Source organism: Tachyglossus aculeatus, chromosome X3 (assembly GCF_015852505.1).
Source record: "Tachyglossus aculeatus isolate mTacAcu1 chromosome X3, mTacAcu1.pri, whole genome shotgun sequence".
Taxonomy (NCBI): domain Eukaryota; kingdom Metazoa; phylum Chordata; class Mammalia; order Monotremata; family Tachyglossidae; genus Tachyglossus; species Tachyglossus aculeatus.
In genome coordinates this window covers 20675334-20701626 of record NC_052099.1, presented here as the reverse complement: position 1 = coordinate 20701626, position 26293 = coordinate 20675334, and positions in this window count along the sequence as shown.

Here is a 26293-nt window from a genome sequence, read left to right as displayed (position 1 = left end):
AATATCATTATTACTACTTTACTCCATACCCACTGGCACTCTTTGTGTCTTATTTCTCAACACGAGAAATACGATTGAATGAATGAATGAATGAACAGCACTGAGCCTCTACTGGGGCAGACTACTGAGCTAGGTGCTTTGACCAAACAGCAGAAGTAAAAATTCTACTCCTTGCCCTCAAGGATCTTATAGTCCAAGGAAATAGATGCAGGAGATTAAATAAATTACATAAATACATCAATTGCCATACATACAGAGAAGCAGCGTGACTCAGTGGAAAGTGCACGGGCTTTGGAGTCAGAGGTCATGGGTTCAAATCCCGGCTCCACCAATTGTCAGCTGTGTGACTTTGGGCAAGTCACTTAACTTCTCTGTGCCACAGTTACCTCATCTGTAAAATGGGGGTTAAGACTGTGAGGCCCCCCGTGGGACAACCTGATCACCTTGTAACCTCCCCAGCACTTAGAACAGTGCTTTGCACATAGTAAGTGCTTAATAAATGCCATTATTATTATTATTATTATTGTTATGAAAGCATAGATGTGAGTGATAAAAATATAAGCAATGAAAGAACCATGTACTTTTTTTTATGGCATTTGTAAAGCACTTACTATGTGCCAGACACTCTACTAAGTGCTGGGGTAGATATAATCAGGTTGGACACAGTCCAGTCCTACATGGGGCTCACAGTCCTAATACCCATTTTACAGATAAGGGACCTGAGGCACAGAGAAGTTAAGTGCCTTGTCCAAGGTCACCCAGTCAGCAAGTGACAAAGCCAGGATTAGAACCCAGATTCCCACTTTGCTTGTCAGAGAATACACCAGGCTATATTGGCAGTAATTTCCAGAAACAAGCACAGAATGTCACTAGTAAGATAGCCCTTATCTGCAGTACAAGGAAGTTAATTGCTAGAAGCATTTCTGTGTTAAACACATTTATAAGCCACGGAAAAGTTAAAGGCAAAACTCTTGATGAGTCTTTTGAGCCCTCTATTAAACTGTTAGAATCTACAGACTGATGCAGCTCCCAACATTATCTCTAGCTCTTTTGAACAGTATTTCTTTCCTTTTTGAGCTTCAATAAATTAGTGATAATGTTGAAAAGAACCATTAAATCAGCTAGTTCTTTAGCTCAGTGTTTAATAAATCAACACACTATATCAGAACTGGGAGATAATGGTGACTGTTCTCATATGATAGGAACCACATATTTTACAAGAGTGGCAATAGGCTTTTGTTATGAGAATCCAGTTTCATATCTACTACTTGCTCATATGCTTTGGGAATTAAATGAAAACCAAAACATCTGATAGATGGAACTTCACTGAATGCAATAAGCCTCCACTCTCCTTGCCCTCTATACTACTAGGAAATTATGGCCCAGTTCTGTCATGGGGTGAGTGGAATAATAACAATAATAATAACAACAATAAAAATAAGTGCTTACTATGTGCCAAGCACTGTTATAAGCTCTGGAATAGATACAAGGTCATCAGATTGGATACAGTCCATATCCCACATTCGGCTCACTCCAAGTAGGAGGCAGTAAGATTTAATCTCCACAGAGGAATTAAGTGACTTGCCCAAGGTCACACCTCAGACAAATGGCAGATCTGACATTTGAATCCAGGACCTCTGATTCCCAGGCTTGTGCTCTTCCATTTAATCAATGGTATTTAATAAGCATTCATTCATTCATTCATTCAATCATATTTATTCAGCACTTACTGTGTGCAGAGCACTGTACTAAGCGCTTGGGAAGTACAAGTTGGCAACATATAAAGACGGTCCCTACTCAACAACGGGCTCACAGTCTAGAAGGGGGAGACAGACAACAAAACAAAACATGTGGACAGGTGTCAAGTCTAGACTGTGAGCCCGCTGTTGGGTAGGGACCATCTCTATATGCTGCAAATTTGTACATCCCAAGTGCTTAGTACAGTGCTCTGCACACAGTAAGTGCTCAATAAATACGGTTGAATGAATGAAGTCATCAGAACAAATAGAATTAAAGCTAGAAAAATATGGAACGCTTCACGAATTTGCGTGTCATCCTTGCGTAGGGCACTTACTACATGCAGAGCACTGTACTAAGCACTTGGGAGAGTACAAAAGAATAGAGTTGGTAGTCATGTTCCTATGTACAATGACCTTACAGTCTAGAGGACTTTGTTTCCACTAGACCATTATGGTTCTTTCGTTGGTATCTGTTCATTCTTTAAACCTCTCTATCCCAAGAGCCTGAAACACATATGTTTGTTCAGTGTACTGTGTAGTAAATTGCTCAAGGCAAGGACAAATTAGCAACAAGAAGCCTTGCATTACCCCCTTCTCTTCCAACCATTCCCGCTGAGCTGTTTGGTTTACAATAGTATTTAATAATGATGGTATTTGTTCAGTAAGCACTCGGGGGGGATACAAGGCGATCAGGTAGTCCCACGTGGGGCTCACAGTCTACATCCCCATTTTTACAGATGAGGGAACTGAGGCTCAGAGAGGTGAAGTGGCTTGTCCAAGGTCACACAGCTGACAAGTGGCTGAGCTGTGATTCGAACCCATGACCTCTGACTCCTAAGCCCGCTCTCTTTCCACTGAGCCACACTACTTCTCTGACCACCTTGTCTCCTGACCACCTTGTTTAAGTGAACAAGAGTAATTCCGGTTACAAGAGTCCCTAGGAGTGGTAGGATCCCACAAGATGGAACATGATGGACCTTTAGGCTTGGACTCCATTTACTGCCATTTACTCAGAGCGGGCACATCAGTATCCTTCTCTCTCCTTTGTTCTGTCCTAGCTGGGTGCCTGTCTTATCAGGAAATTTAGTTTTGAGACAGGATAAAACCAGGTCAGCATTCCTAACTAGTTTATCAGGAGTGTTTGCCCACTAACTCTGTACTCTATATTGTTCTTTCCCAAACACTTAGTACAGTGTTCTGTACACAGTAAGTGCTCAATAAAGATGACTGATTAATTGATAAAACATTCGGAAATATGTCTAACTTTCCTATCTGGTATCTGAAGGAAAAGAGCAGGGACTAGAGATAGTGAACCAGATTTAGTGCTCCATAGACTCACTGGTCAGTAATATTTCCATAGAACATTAGTGGGAAAAGAAGAACATATCCTCATCCTCCCTTTCATCATCATCATCATCCTTGTTTTTTCCTCCTCAGAAGCATCCACGCCTCTGTGGATTTCTGTAGCTTATGGCTGAAAACCTTTGAGCTAACATATAGGCATATTGTAAATGGCTCTTATGGCTCCTCAACAAAATTTCCCTTTTTTTTTTCTCACGTCTTCCTTGACAAGGCACATTTATGACCCAGAAATGACATTGCCACAGGTGATAAAGGCTTCTGAATTGGAACAGTTAGTGCCTATAATCTGAGTCTTGCCTTAGCATCAAATACTTTTTATGTGCTTATAGCAGCTTGGGATATAATTGGGTCTACTTATAGCAAGAGCAAGTTCAGCATTTCAGGACATTTCCCCACAAGCCCCCCTAACTGATGTACATTTTAACGTCACTGGCCTGAGAGAGGAATAAACAACAACAACATAGATTTAATTCAGTATCCATGTGAGGATACATAAGGGATGCAAACTGAGGGAAAATTTTTTTTTTTTCCTCTGAATAGTCTGAGTTAAATATGTTCACAGAAATATTACATGACCCTCTTTATTAAAGTGAAAATCTATAAGTTTTTATTCATATTGAGCAATTTTTGGTTGATGTTTGGAAAACCTAGGTGATTTATCCAATAGGGTTTTATGTAGTGTAAATATATTATCTGAAGAATTTATTCATTCTATAGAAGATAAATCAATTCTGGAAGATTCAGTAGTTTTCTGAGTTTAGTAGCACCTTACCTATCTTCTATTAGACTGTATGCCTTGAGGGGGAGAGTTTTGGCTTCTAGAACACTGGGGCTGGAGATTGGGGGACGTGAGTTCTTATCCCTGTACTGTCACTTGCCTGCTGTGTGACCTTGGGCAAACCCCTTAACTTCTCTGTTCCTCAGTTTCCTCACCTGTAAAATGAGGAAAACCTATTCTCTATTCCCCATAGAGTGTGAACCCCATGTGGGACATGGACTGTGTCTGATATGATCACCTTTTACTTTCCCAGTGCTTAGTTCAGTGCTTGGCACATGGTAGGTGTTTAACAAATACCACAGTTATCATCAATATTATTATTACCTCTGCAACTCCCTTTAAGCACCTAATTAAGTCCCCTTTTTGAAGTGGGCACTGAATTATGTTTATTCCAGGAACAAAGGGTGCTCTAGTGCTCTTTCCCTACCTGCCATTTTGGAGTAAGTGTGGCCTAGGGGAAAGAGATGAAGACTTGTAATGAGGAAACTCAGGTTTAGTCTCAGCTCTGTGACCTTGGGCAAGTTAGCTAACCCCTGAGCTCATCTGTAAAATGGGGATAAAATATCTGTTCATTCTACCTCTGAGATCGTGACCCTTCTTTGGAACCAGAGCGTGACCAATCCAATGATCAGCCCCACTGTAGTAAACATAAGATGATTTCGTGGCTCAGTGGAAAGAGCACGGGCTTTGGAGTCAGAGGTCAGGGGTTCAAGTCCCAGCTCTGCCAATTGTCAGCTGTGTGACTTTGGGCAAGTCACTTAACTTCTCTGGGCCTCAGTTACCTCATCTGTAAAATGGGGATTAAGACTGTGAGCCCCCCATGGGACAACCTGATCACCTTGTACCTCCCCAGTGCTTAGAGAACAGTGCTTTGCACATAGTAAGCGCTTAATAAATGCCATCATCATCATCATCATGATTGGAAGCAGAATTGGCCAAGTGGAAAGAGCAGGGGCCCAGGAGTCAGAGGACCTAGGTTCTAATTCTGCCTCGGCCGCAAGCCTGATGTACGATCTTGGGTAAGTCGCCTAAATGATCTGTGCCTCATTTGTCTAATCTGTAAAATGGGGATTCAATCAGTGGTATTTATTGACCACTGATTCTATGCAGAACACTGTACTAAGTGCTTGGAAAAGTACGGTATAACAGAATTAGCAGAGATGTTCCCTGCCCATTGCAAGTTTACAGTCTAGTACGTTACAGTACCTGTTCTCCCTCTCCCTTAAGGGAGGAAGGACACTAAGGGGGGACAGGAACTGTGTCCGACCCGATAATCCATGTCGCACAGAGTCTTTGGACCCACTTTCCAGATGAGGTAAGAGAGGCACAGATAAGTGAAGTGACTTGCCCAAGGTTCCTCAGCAGGCCAGTGTCTGGGGTAGGATTAGAACCAGGTTTTCTGCCTCTCAGGCCCCATGCTCTCTTCACTAGACCACGCTGCTTCTCTTGAACCTACCCAAGTGCCTAGTAGAGTTCTTGGTACATAGTAAACCATTAATAAGTACCATTTTCATCATCATTCTCATCATCATTAGGGAAACTTCATGCCTGTGGGTGCGGACATACAGGACTTGCCCACTAAATGTCAGGAAAGACCAACAGTGTCAATAATGTAGTTAACTGGTAAAGTTGTCCAGTTCAGCACGGTCCACAGAAAAGAAATTGGTCATTGGTGCTAGATGACAGAGGTCCCCAGTGGTCTGAGCAGGGGTCTGCCTGCTCCCAATTATCTCCTTGTTCCATGTATCCAGCAGGTTGACATTCAATCATTCATTCAATCATATTTATTGAGCGCTTACTGTGTGCAGAGCACTGTACTAAGCGCTTAATCTGCCTAGCCTCCATCCCTGCATGAGGAGCAAATCTGATGGCAGTTGGGCACCTGCAAGGTACAGGCCACATGGCTCTCAGAGAGACCGAGGCCTGAGGAAGCCTCAGGATTTGCAAGTATGAGATTTGCAGGACTGTGAGATTCCTCAGTGATGATGGCCAGGGGTCATCTTGCCCCCTCCTACCTCACCTCACTACTCTCCTACTATGAACCCAGCCCACACACTTCTCTCCTCTAATGCTCACCTTCTGACTGTTCCTTTATCTCGTCTATCTCACCACCGACCCCTCACATATATGTTCTGCCTCTGGCCTGGATTGCCCTTCTTTCCCATATCCAACAGAATTACTCTCTCCCCACTTCAAAGCCTTATTTGAAGGCACATCTCCTCCAAGAGACCTTCTCTGATTAAGCCCTCCATTCCTCTTCTTCCATACTGTGTGTCACCTTGACTTGCCCCTTGTCAATCCCACAACACTTATGTACATATCCATAATTTATTTGTTTATATCAATGTCTGTTTCTCCCTCTAGGCTTTAATCTTGTTGACAGTGCTCTGCACGCAGTAATTACTATTGAATGAATGAATGAAGCAGGGAAAGAGGTTGGTACCGGAGGTCCTTGGGGAAGGATAAGGACGGAAGGGGACTCACAAAATAGCCAGGAGACCCCGCATCCCAGAGAAACAGATGAAATAGAACACAGGGACCAAAATGAGCTCTCTCGCTAAACCAAGGGCAAAAATATGGCTTCTAAGACTGAAAGTGACATGTTAAATGAGTAACATCCAGTCTGAGTTGCTAAAATATGTCACTTTCTAAAGGGAACAAAGTTAGCCCCCCAAATCGCTTTAGACAAAACTCATTAATAGGGTAAAATTGTTTAAATATGTCATTTATCCATTAAACTGTCAGCCAACACTCCCACGCAGGAAGAAGTGGCGGCTTTTTCTGACAGCTGAAAATGAGCGGGAAGCTCACCGTGCAGCACTAGGCTAAAAAAAAAAATGGGCTTGGAATGCAGAGTGCGTGGGGCACTGTTAGGTAAATAAGAGCTGACTGTGCTCGTATTATCCAACTTCTTCCTAGATTTCTTTGTAGGTAAAACTGCAAAACAACACCATCAGTTTTTCTGGTTTTAATAGTTTTTTTTGCTTGTTTGTATTTATGGTATTTGTTAAGTGCTTATTCTGTGCCAGGACTGTAATACTACTACTAATAATAATGGCATTTGTTAAGTGCTTACTATGTGCAAAGCACAGTTCTAAGCGCTGGGGAGGATACAAGGTGATCAGGTTGTCCCACGTGGGGCTCACAGTCTTCATCCCCATTTTACAGATGAGGTAACTGAGGCCCAGTGAAGTGACTTGCCCAAAGTCACACAGCTGACAAGGGGCAGAGTCAGGATTAGAACCCATGACTTCTGACTCCCAAGCCCGGACTCTTTCCACTGAGCCACGCTGCTGTACTAAGCTCGGGAGTTGATTCAAGATAATCCGGTTGGACATAGTCCCTGTTTTGCCCAGGATTCAGTCCTAATCCCCATTTTGCAGATGAGGTAACTGAGGTGAAGGGACTTGACCAAGGTCATTGAGCGGAGGAGTTTCAGAGCCAGAATTCAAGCCCAGATCCTCTGAATCCCAGGCATGTGCTCTTTCCACTAAGTCACACTGTTAAAAGTCTCCTATTTCTCAGGAAACTGGAAGCTAGACTTAACTTTGTGTATCCTGATGTTGGTGGGGAATCTTCCAAGAAAGCATTTCACTTTTGCACCTTCGCTACCAGGGCTGGGAGGGAACCCACTAACGTGGAAAGAGAATTGATTGATCGGAGAGACAGAATCTGCCTCTAGCTCCTACTCTGTTGGGTGACCTCAGGCACGTCACTTAATCTATCTCTGCCTCAGCTTTCTTATCTAAGCAATGGGGATAATAATATCTACCTTACTTTACCTCACGGGGAGGCTGTGAGTTGAGAGTGAGATCTAACCCGAAGGAGCTTTGGAAAATAAGGCATTATGTAAATTCAAGGTATTTCCCGTCCTACCCTTCTTCTTAGTCCAAGCCCGCAAGGTTCTGGATGTGCCCTTTGCCGGATGTGTTTGGTTGGATTACATTCGTGCCTGAGCACCCCATCTCATTATCCTCCAACCAGTTGAAGGAGTTGATTTACAGCATGGACACTTAATCAGTGGTACTTATTGAACACTTCCTCAGTGCAGAGCACTATACAAAGCACTTGGGAGAGAACAATAGAATTAGCAGATCTTTTCCCTGCCCATAACAAATTTGCAGTCTAGAGGGGGAATGCATTGCATCTAGTGAACACAAACACCATCACTACAACTACAACAGACCTCAAAATACCGCTACTCTCTTGTCCTTCCTCTCTGTCTACCCTTTCCAATTAGCAGAAGTTATGAAATCCACCTTCCTCTTATAAGGAAACGAAGTGCTAGTTCCACTAAGAAAAGAGGTAAATTTCAGGGTGAAGTATAGTTCCCGAACAAGGGAGAACTTTCTCACATAGAAACTCAACTTTCCAAAGTCCTTCTTTAGAAACAAAATAAATTTTCACCGGTCACAACATTCTTGGATCCCTCCGGATATGACTGGAGCCACTGACATGTTAAATATCCATACTGGGAATTGATTGGAAAGGCAAGAGTAGCCTAGGAAATCAAACAAAATGTCCAAAGCTAATTGAGGAGGGCTATACTTGCCCAGCAGTGTCAAAACTGATGGAAACAATGCATTTGGGAAGGGAAAGGAGGTTGCACACACCCGTGAAGGTCAAGGAGAGGACCCCAAATTTCTTTTGATGATGAAAATAGTTAAGCGTAGGATTCATAACTAACTCCAGGCCCACATGTGAACTGCAAAAGCTTAAACTTCTAGGTCCAATGTCCTATGACCATTTAACTTAAATTTTAAAATAGTCCTGCACATGCCCCCAAATTGTTATACAATAAATTATAATCAACAAGCTACTCAGAAATATAAATAGAATAAATAAATCATGTTGTGTACTGACGGCCAAATTTATAGTGAGTTCAGATTCGCTTTCTTTTTATTTTTGGTTGCTATAGGAACCTCCTGCACATCTATTTTAATCTACTTCTGCCTTAAATTTTAAAAAAGAAATTGGGTTCCATAGACCATCTTGACAAGAGCATACTAAACTAGAGTTGCTTTTAGCTACCTACCGGTGGATGACAAACAGGTGGATTTAGATTTCTTATCCTACCTAATTCCACAGATTTTGTCCTCCTTCGGTCATAGCCCTGCTAATTCCTGCAGCCAGGGGTCATTCCCTTCCTGGGAATCCAGTGGAGAAAGAGAGGATATTCCTGGCTAGACATTTCCTGTCCCATTCTGTGGAAGCAAGTGGTGAGTGGATTACTCTCCCCTTGGGGTTCAGGGGTCAAGGAAGTAGCCATTATGGAAGGAAATTAGGATTGGCCATGGGCTGTGGGAAAGATCCTGGATAGTTGGTTTTGGAACTAACAACAATAACAATATTAGTGATGATAATAGGGATAATTGTGGTATTTATTAAGTGCCTCCTATGTGCCAGGCACCGTACTAAGCGCTGGGGTGGATACAAGTAAGCAAAAAGGGTCAGCATCATCTTAAAGATGATTTAGTATTTTCTGTTTTGGAAGAAGGGCATAGAAGCTCCAGAGGAGTCTTTGAAAGCTTGCTTAATATTTGCTGAAGACAGTTTTAGTTGTTATTCTTTTTAATGTGGAGAAATAAGCAGAAGATACCATTTGATACCAAGGGACATATATGCAAAAAGTTAATTAATTATGCAGGCTTTAAAATCTAGAATTTTCCCCTGTATTGGTTTTAAACCCTTCATGCACTACTGGTAAATTTTTGCTTTTATATTCTTGCCATTACTAAGAACAACAAGGTGATTTTCAATGAATTTTTAACACAATCGAGTGATGTTGGAGATTTATATAGCATTGCAGACATTTTGTAACGTGTTGTGAGGTCCTTGTCTAATATAATTTGATGAAGCATTATTTTACCAAAAACAATGTAAGTTTGTACTATGAGACACAAATGCACAACGATAGAAGTTCTGGATCAAAATTGAAGATAGATAAAAAATATAGATCACAGACTGTAGGTGCAAATCCAGTTCGAGCAAGCTAAACCTGAATGTGTCCACACAATTGGGTATCTGATTTTAAGCAAGGCGTCAAACGGGTGAATTACTTTTTTTGTGGTATTTATTAAGTGCTTTCTACCTATCGAGCACTGTTCTAAGCCCTGGGATGGATCCAAGTTAACTAGGATGGGGCTCACAGTAGAGGTAAGAGGGAGAACAAGTATCCCCATTTCACAGTGGAGGAAACTGAGGCACAAGTGAAGTGACTTGCCCAAGGTCACAAAGCAAGCAGTTCACAGAGCAGGGATTAGAATCCGGGTCTTTAAGACTCCCAGGCCAATGCTCTATTCATTAGGCCAAGTGGCTTACTAGAAGTAAGGCAAGGACCTAGAGGGAGAGCACAGATTCTTCTGGGAATCAGGAGACCTGGGTTTCAGTTGCAGCTCTGCAACCAGCTGATATGTGACTTTGGGCAAAGCACTCAACCTCTCTGGGCCTCATCTTCTCCTCTGAAAAATGAGGACAGTCATTCGGTCTTGTTTGTTGCGCACTTGCTGTGTGCAGGGCACTGTACTAAGCAGTTGGGAGAGGACACTATGTCAGAGCTGGTAAACGTGTTCTCTGCCCACCAACGGCTTACCGTCTATAGCGATGAGTTTACAGACTAGATACCTGTTCTCCCTCCCTTTGTGGGATAAGCCTTGCATCCGCTATTCTCATCTTTTGTCTCTCCCAGCACATAGTACAGTATTCTGGCACGTAATAAAGGCTACTACCATTACTTTGATGTTTACCATTATTATTGTTATTAGTACCATTGATAATAATAATTGTCATATTTGTTACATTCTTACCAGTACTAAGTGCTGGGGTAGATTCAAGATAACCAGGTACCACACGGGGCTCACAGTCTAAGTAGGAGGGGGAAACAGGGATTGAATCTCCATTTTGCAGATGAGGGAACTGAGGCACAGAGAAGTTAAGTGACTTGCCCAAGGTCACGCAACAGATAGGTGGCAGAGCCTGAATTGGAATACAAGTCCAATGACTTCTAAGTCCATGGTCTTTCCGCTAGACCACACTGCTTCTGTTTAATCCCATCTGTAGCTCCTCGGGGTGCCTGGAAGTGCAGGAATGGAAAAATAACTTTGCCTCATATTCCCTGATTGTGCTCCACTTCTACCATAAGGCCATTCTGGGTTGAAGCCCTTTGGCACTGTGCAATCTAGTTTTTCCATTCAATCAATCAAGCGGTCATATTTATTGAGCACATACTGTGTCCAGAGCACTTGGAAGAGTACACTATAATGCAGTTGGTGGACATGTTCCCTGCTCACATGGATCTTAATATCTAGAGGGGATTCGTATTAAAATAATCTGATCTGTACGTCGGCTGTGGGGCTGAGGGTGGGGTGAATGTCAAGTGCTTATAGGGTACAAATCCAAGAGGAAGGGTGACATCGAAGGGAAAGGGAGTCGGGGAAATGAGGGCTTAGTTGGGGAAGTCTATTTGGAGATGTGACTTTAATAAGGCTTTGAAGGTGGAGAGCTTTTAAATACTCTTGCCACTTGCCTTGTCATTATCTATCATCATTTCATTGGGATATCAGTTCCTCTTCAAAATATCTGAAGGATATTGAGAGGCCAGTGAATTGAAGCTTATTTCATTCCTTTGTGTTCTCACAGCAGAAACCAAAATTTAAGAAGGGGCCGGGAACTACATTGGAGCTAACCTGTCCATTTTATCATATCTTTAATTCTAAACCCTGCAGGATACCAAAAGCACCTGATGAAGGATTATCATAGGAAATGAACTTCTTGGGCTCTGAGTGTAGAAAATCCTCTTGTGTATTGAGGATGAAATGCAGAGTAAGTGTATTATGGATGAAAGAAAGGGGAACTTCAGTTTCACCTAGGGCAGACTATATTGACCACCCAAAACAAATATCAGGGATTACGTTTGCTTTGATAATACAAACAGCTGAAAGAATCACTGGTGTGGGAATCGTAAATCAAAGATCTCAACTAACTCAGGGTTTTAAACAAAGTGACCCAGAACCTTCTTTCTATGAGGAGTGGAAACAAAGAAGCCAGTCTTAGACGGGTGACCTTGGACAAATCACTTAACATCTCTGTGCTTCAGTTACCTCATCTGTAAAAATGGGGTTTAAGACTTTGAGCACCAAGGGGAACATGGATTGTGTCTAGCCTGCTTATCTTGTATCTACCCCAGCACTTAATCCAGAGCTTGGCACACAGTTAGCACTTAACAAATACTATTTTTATTTTCAATTTTAAAAAGAGGGCTTAAAAATGATGGCAAACTAATGGGGAGATCATTTAAACAGACACCAAAAGGAAGATCTAGAAAACTGATTAGCAGTGAATGGGTTCAACTAACTGGAAGATGATCAGAAGAAAGTGGTAGAAAAAGTCTGCGTTGATGGGGTAGTGGCATTGAAAACTATAGCCCGGGAATTGAGCATTCCTCACTGATTTTTCTTACTGAAAAGTGCCTGTTAGGTGATTTATATTTTTCACTGGCACCTCAAAAAGCTGCCACAAACCCTTTTTGGGTACAACTGTAATCTTCCTGCTTCTGTTAATGTACATTTTCCACCTCTGGAAATTCAAGATCAATCAATCAGTGCTATTTATTAAATACTGTGTGCAGAGCATTGTACTAATCGCTTAGGAAAGTGCAGTACAATAGGATTGGTTGTCTCCATCCCTGCCCAGAAAGAGTTGACAGTCTACAGATCACTACAGATCTGAAATGCTTAATTGATATCTGGACTCAAACTTTCCATTGTGCTTTGTGTGTGAGAAAGGTTGGCAGAAGGAATGCTTAGACAAGAAGCAGTTTGCTGTGCCAGAATTCTTCCTGATTGTACTGGGCATGACACTGACCTGCCCAAGATTCATTTCCTCCTAAACAAACAGATCCTGTAGTTAAATCATATCTTAAATGATTTAAGACACGGGTTGCTTTGTTGATTGAAATGCCTATAACAGATTGTTGTCTTCTCGCAAGTTAGAGATCTTAATCAATGAAACTGGTTTATATTTTGATTTCTCCAATCCATCAAGGATCAGACTCAGATTCTAAACCTTCAGAATTTTGAAGGGGCACCCAGATTTGACTCGAGTTGAGATTCTTGTGTGATCTCATATTTATACTGTTTTCAAAGTCCTTAATCCTCTTCAAATCCATCAAATTAGCCATTGTGAGAGAAATATTGTATTCCCCAGCTTGAAACTTTTCAAATTTCCCTATCCTTTAACTTCAGGAAAAAAAAAATTATCATTTTTTCCCTGCGTTAGAACTATCTCCTCTGCTGTATCCTATTCTGTGAGCACCATCTATCATATTCCAACCTAGAAGCAGTACAGCCTGGTGGATTGAGCATGGACTTGGGAGTCAGAAGGACCTGGGTTCTAATTCTGGCCCTGCCACTTGTCTGCCGTGTGATCTTGGGCGAGTCATTTAATTTCTCTGGGACTTAGTTAACTCATCTATAAAATGAGGATTAAGAATGTGAGCTCCACTTGGGGTATGGGCTCTGTCCAACCTGATGATCTTGTATCTTCCCCAGCACTTAGTACAGTCCCTGGCACATAGTAGGTACTTAACAATTGCCCAAGACCCTATGGGACCCAATGTTTGAAAGGAAGATGATATATCTCTGCCTTATTATGGTACAGAAGAATCGAGAATCTTAGGAAAAATATTTCTAGCTTCTTTAGGTACAGAGGGGCTCCTGGAAGGTTCATCTAGGATTCATAAAGGCCCCATCTAATTTATTCCAACCCATTAAAGACAACCAGAGGAAGCAAAACTGCTTCCTTTACTTAATATTTTATTTGGGGTTTTAACAAGCTTTCCAGAAAGGAGGTTCTTCTACCCATCCAAACTGCTAGCATTTTAATCAAGCACTTATCCTAACCCACCTAGATTACTGCATCAGCCTCCTTGCTACACTCACTGCCCCGTCTCACCGCATCCCAGTCCACACTTCACTCTACTGCCCCAGTGACTATTCTAGAAAATCATTCAGTTCAGTTCATATTTTCCCACTCCTCAAGAACCTCCAGTGATTGCCCATCCACCTCTGCATCTAAAACAAACTCTTTACCATAGGCTTTAAAGCATTCAGTCACCTTCCCTCCTCCTCAGGAACTCAGCTGTAGTTCCTTCTACAAGTGAGCTTGCACACTTGGGTCCTCTAATGCCAACTTACTCACTGTATCTCTATCTCATCTACCTTGCAGCCGACCTCTCACCCACATCCTGCTTATGGCCTGGAACTCCCTTCCTCTTCATATCTGACAGATGATCACTCTCCCCACCTTCAAAGCCTTATTTTTTTTAAAAAAAAAATCTCCTTCAGGAGGACTTCCTGACTAAATCCTCATTTCCTCTTCTCCAACTCCCTTCTGCGTCACCTTTGCATTTGGATTTTCACCCTTTATTCACCCCTCCCTCTGTCCCACAGCACTTCTTTACATATCCAAAATTAATTCATTTGAATTAATGTCTACCTCCCTCTCTGGACCGTAAGTTTGTTGTGGGCAGAGAACGTGTCAACCGACACTGTTACATTGTACTCTCCCAAGCACTGAGTACTGTGCTGTGCAAACAGTAAAGGCTCAGTAGATATGATTGATTGACTGATTACATGGGGTCTACAAACCCTCATTCTGAAACATAAGCCTAGCAATTTTTGGGGGGTATGTGTGTGTGTGTGTGTGTGTGTATATATACAGCTTCCTAGACTGTAGATTGTAAGCATCTTGTCTACCAACTCTGTTGTAGTTCACTCTCCCAAGTGCTTAGCATACTGCTCTGGACCCAGTAAGCACTCAATAAATATGAATGATTGATTCCTACTGACTATGTAATAGCATCATTCCAGTTGACTCACAGGCATTGATGGGCCAGGACAAGTGTGTAAGAGAACAAAATAGCAGGTGGCTGTACAGGATGGTGGTAGGGAGCAGAAAGGCTAAACTGAGGATTTTCCTCCTGCAAAGGGCAGAGGCAAGATCATCGTTTTTCATATCAAATAGTGAAACCTTTCCATCAATGGTTGATGCACCCAGAAAGTGTCATGGCAAGTAGCACTTTCACCGAGTCCCATTTTCTTTCTGTGGACAGGACAATTTACTATGAACCTAACTTTACATTGTTTGAAGCGGGGTGCTGAGTAGCGAGGTGTAAAGAAGGAAAGGGGAAGTAGAGTTTAATGGCAAACAGGGGGGGAATAAAAGTGAATTTAAAATATTCCCTTTTATCATATAACATTTTGCTCCTTGAAAGTGGAGTACTACAGCTCATTATATACCCTTGGAGAATATAACCAGGTTCTGTTCTATTATAGTTAAGCAGGTTTAAAAGAAAATGAAAAGTACACATAAGAGAGAGTTCTGAAACCACAATATAGATTTTTAAAGAAATGCATTTAGGGTATGAAAAAACATATTAGGTTTAACCACACTCCTTACGCTCTCTGCTGTCCAAGTAGGGTTTTACTTACACACCAGAAAGATTCAACTCCATAATGTTGCATTGGGAGGGTCAGGATCTTTCTCAATTAGTACATTATTTCCATATGTTTTCAAGTACAATAATCATTTTCATAAGCATCACCACAGGAAACAGCAGAAGGTCTTGGAATTCCATATGTCTTTCTTCACTGCCACATAGTTATGGATTATGTGATGTGCCATTGGTATCATTTTCTCTGATATTATTAGATCTGGAACTCTGTTCAATCACAGTGAAGAATGGGAATCAGGTACTTTGAAAGTTCTTTGCTTATACATAGCTTGACCTTGTTGCTCATAAATGCACCATGAATGGGATATACAAATGATTCTTTATTACTGCTGTAATCAGGGAAGTTGTAGAGCCTATGCTATGCAGAGGGTGATTATGGAAGTAGAACTAATTCAGATAAAATTTAAGGATTCCTAAATTGGAACGGTCCAGACTCCATCCATCTTTAGAGGTTGTTTTAGCAGACGATGACCCACTTTCTCACCTCTATTTCTTTGACCTTGAAAGCTTATTAACATTTTAGGATAGGGAAACCTTATTTTCTGCTAAGGACCATATTCTTTAATGCTCTACTATAATATGATTGTAGAGGAGGATGGCTTAGAATTTTGACTTAGAAATCTCGGAGGTTAGAGCTACCCAAAGAGGAATGGAGGGCACAGGCAATTAGAGCATGAAAGCTAAAAATATTGCTATTAGAACACATTCCACTTGGCCTGTTTAGCTGAAAACCACTGGGGCAATGATCAGCCCTCCACTTTGGCTGTGCAGACAGCAGCATTTGGAATTCTCCATCTTTAGGTGAGCCGAAGAAAATGCTACATAGATTTCAGAGCATGCTTGTGTTTTCAATAGCATGAAACATCCAGCCTTGTTCTTACTTAAAAATGGTCATTTTGTGTGAATTCCCTATTTAAACTATAAACTAGATGTGAACAGGGAGCTTGATTCCCAACTCTGTTACTTTGTAGTCTCCCAAGCACCTTAGTACAGTGCTCTGGACACTGTAAGCACTCAATCCAGCGCTTAGAACAGTGCTTTGCACATAGTAAGTGCTTAATAAATGTCATTATTATTGTTGATTGATTGATAGTGTAATTTGTATATGCTATTATATGTGGTAAGGAAAATGTTTCCCCCTGGAAATTTGAAAGTGCGCCTGGTGATTGGTTGAAAGCAGTTTCACAGCTCCCTTTGCAGAAAAGGAAACGTAGCAGAACTTGAAATAGGTTTCTGCATTTAGAAGGAGTGATGACAGCTTGCAAGTGGGAAAAAGATCTTATATGAGCCTTCCCCTCCTCGTTTCCCTTCTCCACCCGTGAGCCCCCCGTGGGACAACCTGATCACCTTGTAACCTCCCCAGCACTTAGAACAGTGCTTTGCACATAGTAAGCACTTAATAAATGCCCTCATTATTATTATTATACAGCCTTGTGTGTAATAGACATGATGCGAAAGATGAAATGGTATAAATCCAAATCAACATGGGACAACATTAAAGAGAAGCAGCGTGGCCTAGTGGATCACAGGCCTGAGAGTCATAAGGACCTGGGTTCTAATCTCGGATCCACCACTTGTTTGCCATGTGACCTTTCGCAAGTCACTTCACACTTCTGTGCTTCAGTTACCTCATCTGTAAAATGGGGATTAAAACTGTGAGTGCCATGTCGGACAGGGATTGTGTCCAATCTAACTTGTATCTACCCTGGCGCTTAGAACAGTATCTGGCATGTAGTAAGTGCTTAACTAAATGCCCTAATTATTACTATTAGAAAAGGGTTTTCTGAGTTAGGTGGCCCACGACAGCAAAACATCTCATTGAGGGGTGGGGAAGAAGGGTCTGACCAGCAGAAACTTCTTCTGAGTACTGAGTAGTGTGCTGGTATTTCGGAAAGATTTGGCAGCCCTCCTACCTCCAGATGTTAGCAGTGCTTCCTTGGGTCCTCTTTCAATCAATCAATCAATCAATCATATTTATTGAGCGCTTACTATGTGCAGAGCACTGTACTAAGCGCTTGGGAAATACAAATTGGCAACATGTAGAGACAGTCCCTACCCAACATTGGGCTCACAGTCTAAAAGGGGGAGACAGAGAACAAAACCAAACATACTAACAAAATAAAATAAATAGAATAGATATGTACAAGTAAAATAAATAAATAAATAAATAATTCACTTCCCTGATCCTAAAACCTTGCCTGATGTGGTAGCCTGGTTTTGATAGCACCCAAGTCAAATGTCAGGTCATCTTTCTCTAACATGGACCACTCCTAAGCGGTCAATCTCCCCTCTCCCTGTTATCATGTTGGGACATGAGACACCGTCTCTTAGCTCCCTGTGAGCCAAAAGTCATTCTTGTCAGTTTACGTGAGTTTACCACTAACTCAGTGAACATCCCTGCTTGGAGCCACACATGAAACCTGTCTTAAAACTACCTTCTCTACTGCCATTGTCATTCGTCACCATCATTGCCTTAAGACAGGGTTAACAGAAAGGTAAAGATGTCAACCTTTTCCTCTGGATTACATATTAAATTGTGGGCATTTTCTGGAGCTCAGTAGACAATTTTTTAACATTCTACTATAGGCCAGAGGAATAGTCTAAAGACTGAAGAAAAATTGTTTTCTTTCTGGCTCTGTTATTTTCCTTAATGATGTTTTTATGGTATTTGTTAAAACACTTAATCTGTGATAGGCACTCTACTAAGCACTAGGGTAGATACAAGATAATCAGGTTGGACATAGTCCCTTGGCTCAGAAAGGGCTCACAGTCAAAAATCCCTGTTTTACAGATGGAATAACTGGGGCACAGAGAAGTTAAGTGACTTGTCCGTGGTCATTCAGCAATCAAATGGCAGTGCTGGAATTAGAACCCAGGTCTTCTGACTCCCAAACCTGTGCTCTTTCCATGCCGCTTTCTTTCTAATAGGGAAAAACATGAAGTGTATAACTGTAGCCCAACTCTGGGGAAAATAAAGTAATGAGACCATTAATCACGTTTGTGGCATGTGGAAATGCAAAGCCTCGAAAATTATCTGAAGACTTTCATTTAAATGTGCATAAAGATGAAAAAGATAGAGGCATATAAAATATGTCATAGACTTTTTACTATTATGGTCATTAGTGTTCCAAGCTTAATGCCTGCTTTATTGCCCAGAAATTCATTTCATTTGCATTTTAACTGGGTTTTAGTCAAGTTAATCCTCTTCCATCTCACCATAAGAAACTATTCAGCTAGGACAGCAAAATGCCAAAAGAAGAGGAAGAAATTAAAACCGCCTACTTACACTAAAAGTTAAATTCATCCCAATGTACAAAATGAAGTGCATGTCCACACTGAGATCACTGTTACACAAATCTGACACAGATAGTTGCCTTAGCATCGTTACCGGTAAACTCTATTAGTCTACAATTTTTTTTCACTTTCTCTTATTGATTTGAAATTTGGTCTTAAGGGTAAGCTCACTGAAAAATAACAATTCATTTTGAGGAGATTCTCAGAAACCAGGAGATTGGCAAGCGTATGATAAGGATTATCCAATTAATCCAAACAACACTTCCCAAAATGTGATGTAATACCCTCATTAAAATGTGTTATATAAAATAAGAACATAGAACAATCTTCTATTTCCCTTGTGTCAGCTTCACTTTGTTTCAGTGATGGCTAAATGAAATGGAAAAAGGAAGGTCCACCTCACTTTCAGTGTTCTGTAAAATTGTATATGAAGAAAAGCAACCGTATCTTCTGATAAGAAAAAAAACATTAGAAAACTAATGGGTCTTAGAGAAACTGGGAATTTTTCAGATTCAGCCTAGAAACAGGTTGGTTTATTCAGTGCCCTGCACACAGTCAGCGCCCAATAAATGATTGAATGAAAGAATGAAAGAGAACTCATGTTAAAAATTCAAAGTCACTCTCTACCTTTAATAATTGCGGTATTTGTTAAGCGTTTACTACGTGACAAGCACTGTGCTAAACGCTGGGATAGATATGGGATATTTAGGTCAGACACAATCCCTGTTCCACATGGGGTTTGCAAGCTGGAGCTGAGGGAGAACAGGTGTTTGCTCTGCGTTTTAAAGGTTAAGAAACTGCAGCACAGAGAAGTTGTGTGACTTGTTGTGAGGCATGTTGTGAGGCAGTGTTGGATTTTCAAGTCCTCCAAATCCTGGCTCTGCCACTCGCGCATATGACCTTGGGAAAGTCACTTCTCTGTGCCCTGGTCTCATCATCTTTAAAGTGGGGATACAATGACTGTTCTACCTCCTACTTAGACTGAGTCCCATATGAGATAGGGAATATTAGTTTGACCCGATTATCTTATATCTACCTTACTGCTTAGTACAGTGCTTGACACTCTCGAGGCTCTTAGCACATACAGTGAATTAACACCACCTATCAAACCTCAACTCCTCAACTATGACAAGAGGGGAAGGAGAAAAGTAGGTTTCAAAAATGTTTTGAGACGTGTCTGCTGTTTAATTTTTGAATATGAATAGGAACCTAAGTTTTCACTAATCTGCTACTCTTAAGAAAATCCCTTTATGACATAGCATTTTCCCAAAAACATATCTCCTAGAATGCTTTGGAAAGAAGAACAGATGCAGCAGATATTACAAGCTAATAATCCCTTATAGATGCTACTGAATAATCAAAATAACAATTTAGAATGTAAACTTTCATCACTGAATTTTCAGTAGAATTTGGAAAGTGAGCAGATTTGTCGCAGTCCAAAAGCCTAGAAGCAAAGGTTTCATTGGGGCTTTTCGCATTTTGTCAAACATATTAAGATAGTGTTCTAACTTTCATAGTTATTCTCTGAGAACGTGATGTACATTAGCTGGTAATGTCCGTAATTTGGATTGGTCTCTGTTAACATAGAAGATTTTCTCCAAAGTTTTAGGTTTGTTTTAATGGAGACTTAGCTTACCTCTCTGCTGAGAGAGATTTTTGGTAATGTAGGTCATGGCTGAGCATTACTGCGTCTTTTGCAGAACGTTGAAGGTTCATTTTCAAGGCTTAGCATTGAACCATCGGGGAAGAAATATGCAGAGATGGACAATCCTGCTGCATTTTCTCAGGAAATAATACCCTTTCAAGCAAATTGCAAGCAAATCCTTTGACAGGTTAATTTTCACATTTCTGTCCTTTAGATTTATTAAATTATTTAAACACTTAAAGGAGCAGTCATAAAGAATAGGGAAAGTAAAGAAACAACTAGAAGTTTTTGTATTGATAGTGTCTTTTTTTTTAGGGTGGGTCGGGGTGGGTTAATTAATTTTCTCACTGTTTACCGATTACACTGTATGAAAGAAAACACAAATCCTTCTTTAAGAAAACAGTGGCAATTCCTTCTCTTCAATTGCTTATGTGGTCCACAGGAATTGAGAGTAGAGGCATGGTAGAAACATATTCATTGGACATAGAGAGATATGTTAAGTCGTCTTCTTCCAAATGGTGCCCAGACAAGAGCTGGCCTTACATGATATTTGTTAAGCACTTACTCTGTGCTAAACACTGTACTAAGCACTGGGGTAGATAATAGTAATAATAATAACAATGTCATTTATTAAGCACTTACTATGTGCAAAGCACTGTTCTAAGCACTGGGGAGGTTACAAGGTGATCAGGTTGTCCCACGGGGGACTCACAGTCTTAATCCCCATTTTACAGATGAGGTAACTGAGGCACAGAGAAGCTAAGTGACTTGCCTGAAGTCACACAGCTGACAATTGGCGGAGCCGGGATTTGAACTGATGACATCTGACTCCAATGCCCGTGCCCTTTCCATTGGAGAAGCCACACTGCTTCTCCAAGATACTGTAAGATAGTTGCGATCAGGAAATGTGTCTACCAACTCTGTTATATTGTACTCTCCCAAGCGCTTAGTACTGCGCTCTGCACACAATAAGCGCTTGATAAATATGATTGATTGGTTGATTGATACAAGATAATCAGTTTGGACACAGTCTGTGTCTCACATATGCCTAACAGTTTTAATCCTCATTTTACAGATGAGGTAACCGAGGAACAGAAAAGTTAAGTGACTAGGCCAAGGTCATGCAGGTGACAAGTGGCAGAGCTGGGATTAGCTGGGTTTGTACATATTTATTGCTCTTTTACTTTTACATATTCTATTTTATTTTGTTAATATGTTCTGTTTTGTTGCCTGTCTCCCCCTTCTAGACTGTGAGTCCGCTGTTGGGTAGGGACCGTCTCTATATGTTGACAACTTGTACTTCCCAAGCGCTTAGTAAAGTGTTCTGCACACAGTAAGTGCTCAATAAATATGATTGAATGAATGAATGAATTAGAAACAAGGTCCTTGGAAAAAGAAAGGGGCTAGTTTTCCCCTCTGCTGAAATTCTCTTCCATAGCCAAATGTGTCCAGGATCGGGGGAAAAATGATCAAATTTTAGGGTCCAGGCAGCACCCACAAAATTGTTTTTGAAAAAATGGCCTCAAAGTTCCCTGAGCCTCCCCTACCACCAAGACCCTCCAAAATGCGGGGAATCGGGTATACATACATAGCTGTAATTCATTTATATTTATGCCTGTCTCCCCCTTAGACTGTAAGCGCCTTGTGGGCAGAGTATTTATCTATTAACTTCCAAGCAGTTAGTACAGTGTTTGGCACACAGTAAGCCCTCAGTAAATACCATTCATAGATTGATTGGAGGAAATGTGAAAAAGCAATTTTTTTAAGTAATGGAGCATACAGACTGAATGGGGTTCCAGAGAGATTTGCTAACAGGCTCTGTCTACATTTAAAACAATGAAAATCATTTTTTGTGAGCCTGTAACTTTCTTTCACTCAGTTGTGTCATGTGGAATATGGCTACTCTCACCAGGGGTATTTTCACCTATCTTGTTTGTTTGCTTGACTGTTCTTCTTAAGCACTTACTATTTGTTAAACACTGTTCTAAGAGACAGGAATAGGTACAAGTCAATTAGGTTGGACTCAGTCCCTGTCCCATATGGGGGTCACAGTTTTAAGTGGGAGGGAGAAGGGGTATTGAATTCTCATTTTACCATTGAGGAAACTGAGGCCCAGAGAAGTTGTTACTTGCCCCTGGTCACACAGCGAGCAAGGGATTCAAACTCAGGACCTCTGATTCCCAGGCCTATTCTCTTTCCCCTAGGCCATCCTGCTCCCTCCTCTAGACTGCAAGCTTGTTATGGGCAGGGAATGTGATTGTACTCTCATGGATTGTACTCTGCTAAGTGTTTAGTACAGTGTTCTGTACAGAGTAAGGGCTCAATAAATACCATTGATTGATCAATGGATTGGATGTTTAGTGCTTGAGTGTTTTGATACATTTGAACTCCATGTGAATCTCTACATTGTCAACCAATATTATTTCCTTAGCACCTACCATGTGTGGAGCATTGTACTAAGCGCCAGGGAGGATACAGTAGTATCAGAAGACCTATTGTTCATCATCATCAATCGTATTTATTGAGCGCTTACTGTGTGCAGAGCACTGTACTAAGCGCTTGCGAAGTACAAATGGCAACATATAGAGACAGTCCCTACCCAACAGTGGGCTCACAGTTGAGGAGCTTACAGTCTGAGGGAGAAGTACATGATTCATTGTAGAGTTTACTGAGATTTTTTATCATTCAACATATCCATTTCAGCCCATGATCTATGAATTTTGCACCAGCAGGCCTGATAGAATTCAGTGGATAAAGGTTTTCGTCAGCTTTCACAGTGGTGGGGGTGAATAATTGTGGTAGTTATTAAGCACTCACTGGGGTAAATACTAGCTCATCAAAAGTCACCATTCCTCATGGGACCCACAGCTGTTTTATTCCCATTTAGGAAACTGAGACACAGAGAAGTCTCCAAGGTCACATAGCCAGTAAGTGGTGAATGTGGGATTAGAAGTAGCAGCATGGCATAGTAGATAGAGCACGGCCCTGGGAGTCAGAAGGTCATGGATTCTAATCCTGGCTCTGCCACTTGTCTGCTGTGTGACCTTGGCCAGGTCACTTCACTTCTCTGGACCTCAGGTACCTCATCTGTAAAATGGGGATAGAGACTGTGAGACCCATGTGGTACAGGGACTGTGTCCAACCCGATTTGCTTGAATACACCTCAGCGCTGACTACAGTGCCTGGAACCTAGTAAGCGCTTAACAAACAGCACAGTTATTATTATTACTCTTATTAGAACCCAGGTGCCCCAACTCCCTGATCCCTGCTCTTTCCAGGTGGCCGTGATGCTCCTCCAACACATTTTGCTAGTTATCAGTCAACTTTCTGTACTCTTTGCTCAGCTCCTGAAATATTGTCTCACGTTAACTGTAGCACAGCTGTCGTCGTGGAATGCAATATTTCTCCAGGATAGATTCTGGTTAGCCCATTCGGTTCACTATCTTGGCCTTGACTGTCATTCATTATTGAAGAAACACATACATCTCTCTTGACAATAACGTTTGGGCCTCTAGCAAGGTTACAGCCTTTCTTTACTACGGCTTTGGCAGATCTTTCTGTCCAGAACATAGCATCAAAATCATGGTGAAACTGGGAAGTAATTTTGAAGTCAGTGTGTTTCCAAGGCTCCCATCTAGATGTGGTATTTGGAATTGATGCTGGTACCTTGAAGACATGGGAATCCATAAACCTATTACCAACCTTACCACTAGGCCCCAAGAAGCAGGGTGGCCTAGTGGAAAGATCACAGGACTGGGAGTCAGAGGATTTGGGTTCTAATCCCAGCTCCACCACTTGTCTGATGTGTGACCTTGGACCAGTCACTTCTCTGTGCCTCGGTTCCTTCATCTTCAAACTGGGGAGTCAAAACCTGTTCCTTCTCCCCCTTAGACTGAAAGCCCTATGTGGGACTGGGAATGTGTCTAACCTGATCACCTTCTATCTCCCCTGTGCTCAGTACAGTGCTTGGCACATAGTAGGCACTTGAAGACCATTATTATTATTGTAGATAGCTTTAAACACTGTTGACTTTCCCACTTGTAATGTATTTTAGTGTTGGTCTCCCTCCTCCCCGTACTGGATTGTAAGTTTCCTGAGGACAGGGATCCGACTCGCTCGTAATCTTCCTATTTACCCGCAAGGACTAGGTGCTCAAATACTATCGGTTGACAGCTTGAAAAGTGGCATTGAATCCCCCAATAAAATATTCCCCAAGATGGTTCATTGCAAATATGTTTTTGCATATTCATAGGATGACTTCTGGCTAGGTTGATAATGATAACTCCCCATCTCTTCCACCCACTCTGTCCCACTACTTGCTTTTCTCTTTCTGTCCTGAGATTCAAAGGCCTTGACTGTCTCCTCTAGGTGCCTTGAATTCCTTTGGAATTTTAAAAGCACTTTGACAGTGGGGGAGGATGAAATTTGCCTGGAGACTTGAGTCAAAAGTCAGTGTATCTCAACTGTGGATCGTCTAAGCCTTTGTGTGATTTAGAGCATATTCTAGTGTAAAGTCTCATCTTGGGGGGTAATTGAAGTATAGAGATGTTTGTCTGAATGTGAGGTAAGTTGCTTAGATACATGTGAATGTCCTCAGAATGTTTGGTGATTTCCATATGGCTTCTAGGTAGGTAATAAGAAGACAGGAAAGTAATTTTACAGTCAAACTTTCACAGCAAATGGGCCATTAGTTTGATATCTTAGCCAACCTGTGCATCTGAGCTCTCTCTGTCATAGACAGTTACCTGGTGTGCAGAATCATTCAATCATATTCATTGAGTGCTTATTGTGTGCAAAACATTGTACTAAGCACTTGGACAAATACAAATGGAGGGAAAGGACATGTGAGACAAGTGGAGGCAGGACAAGATCAAAGAGACTTAAGAAGATGAAAACCAACATGGCATCAGGATATTTTTTTAAAAAAAATTCAGGAAGAGTCTAGCTAGGTTACATGACCCTACCGTAGTTTTCATTGAGCATCTATTGTGCACATTGCACTCAGGAGGATAAGAGAACGTTAAGCTCACTGTGGGCAACACATAAGTGTTATGGTATACTCATCCAAGCACTTAATACAGTGCTCTGCACATAGTGGGTGCTCAATAAATGTGACTGATTGGTCGATGGATTGGAAAGCTAGATTGAATTAATGAGTGTTTATCTAGAATAAGTAAATAAATAGGGATGTGAACAAAAGTGTTCTGGGTGGCTGAGGTGCCACTTGGGAGGTTGTGCTGTGGGGAGAGGAGACTAATTGGGTCACCCTTCCCAGAGGGTGCACTGACATGGAGGGCTCCTTCACCGTCCGTTGCCACTACCAAGGTTTGCAGATTGTTCCCAGATCTGAGCCGATGCTCTTGACCTCTCAACTGACCTCGAATCCCATATCTTCTCCCACCTCCTGAGAGGGCATTCTGGCATCTAAAGCCAGAGCTTCCGGGAAAGGAGGACCTAGCCCGCTGCCTCTTCTTGTCCCTCCTGATCCTCACTCTGCTACCCCGATTATGTTTTCCTCCCTGCTCTGCAGCCCAGCCTCCTCCCCATTCCGGTCCTTCCCAGTTGGCTCCCACCCCCCTCTGTGCTACCCCAGTTATGCTTTGCTCCCTGCTAATCAGCACAGCCCTACCCACCAGCCAGCCACTCCTCTCTCAGGTCCAGGACACACTTCCAAATGGGATCTCAAATAATCAGTCAGTGGCATTTACTGAGCACTTACTGAGGCCAGAGCATTGGCCGAAGCACTTGGGAGAGTGCAGTACAGCAGACTGGGTAGACATTTCCCTGCCTACATCAAGCTTAGAGGGCGAGAAAGATGTGAATAGGAAATAAATAGGAACAACAGGAAGCAGCGTGGAGTAGTGGATAGAGCACGGGACTGGGAATCAGAAGGTCATGGATTCTAATCCCTGCTCCACCACTTGTCTGTTGTGTGGCCTTGGGTGAGTCACCTCACTTCTCTG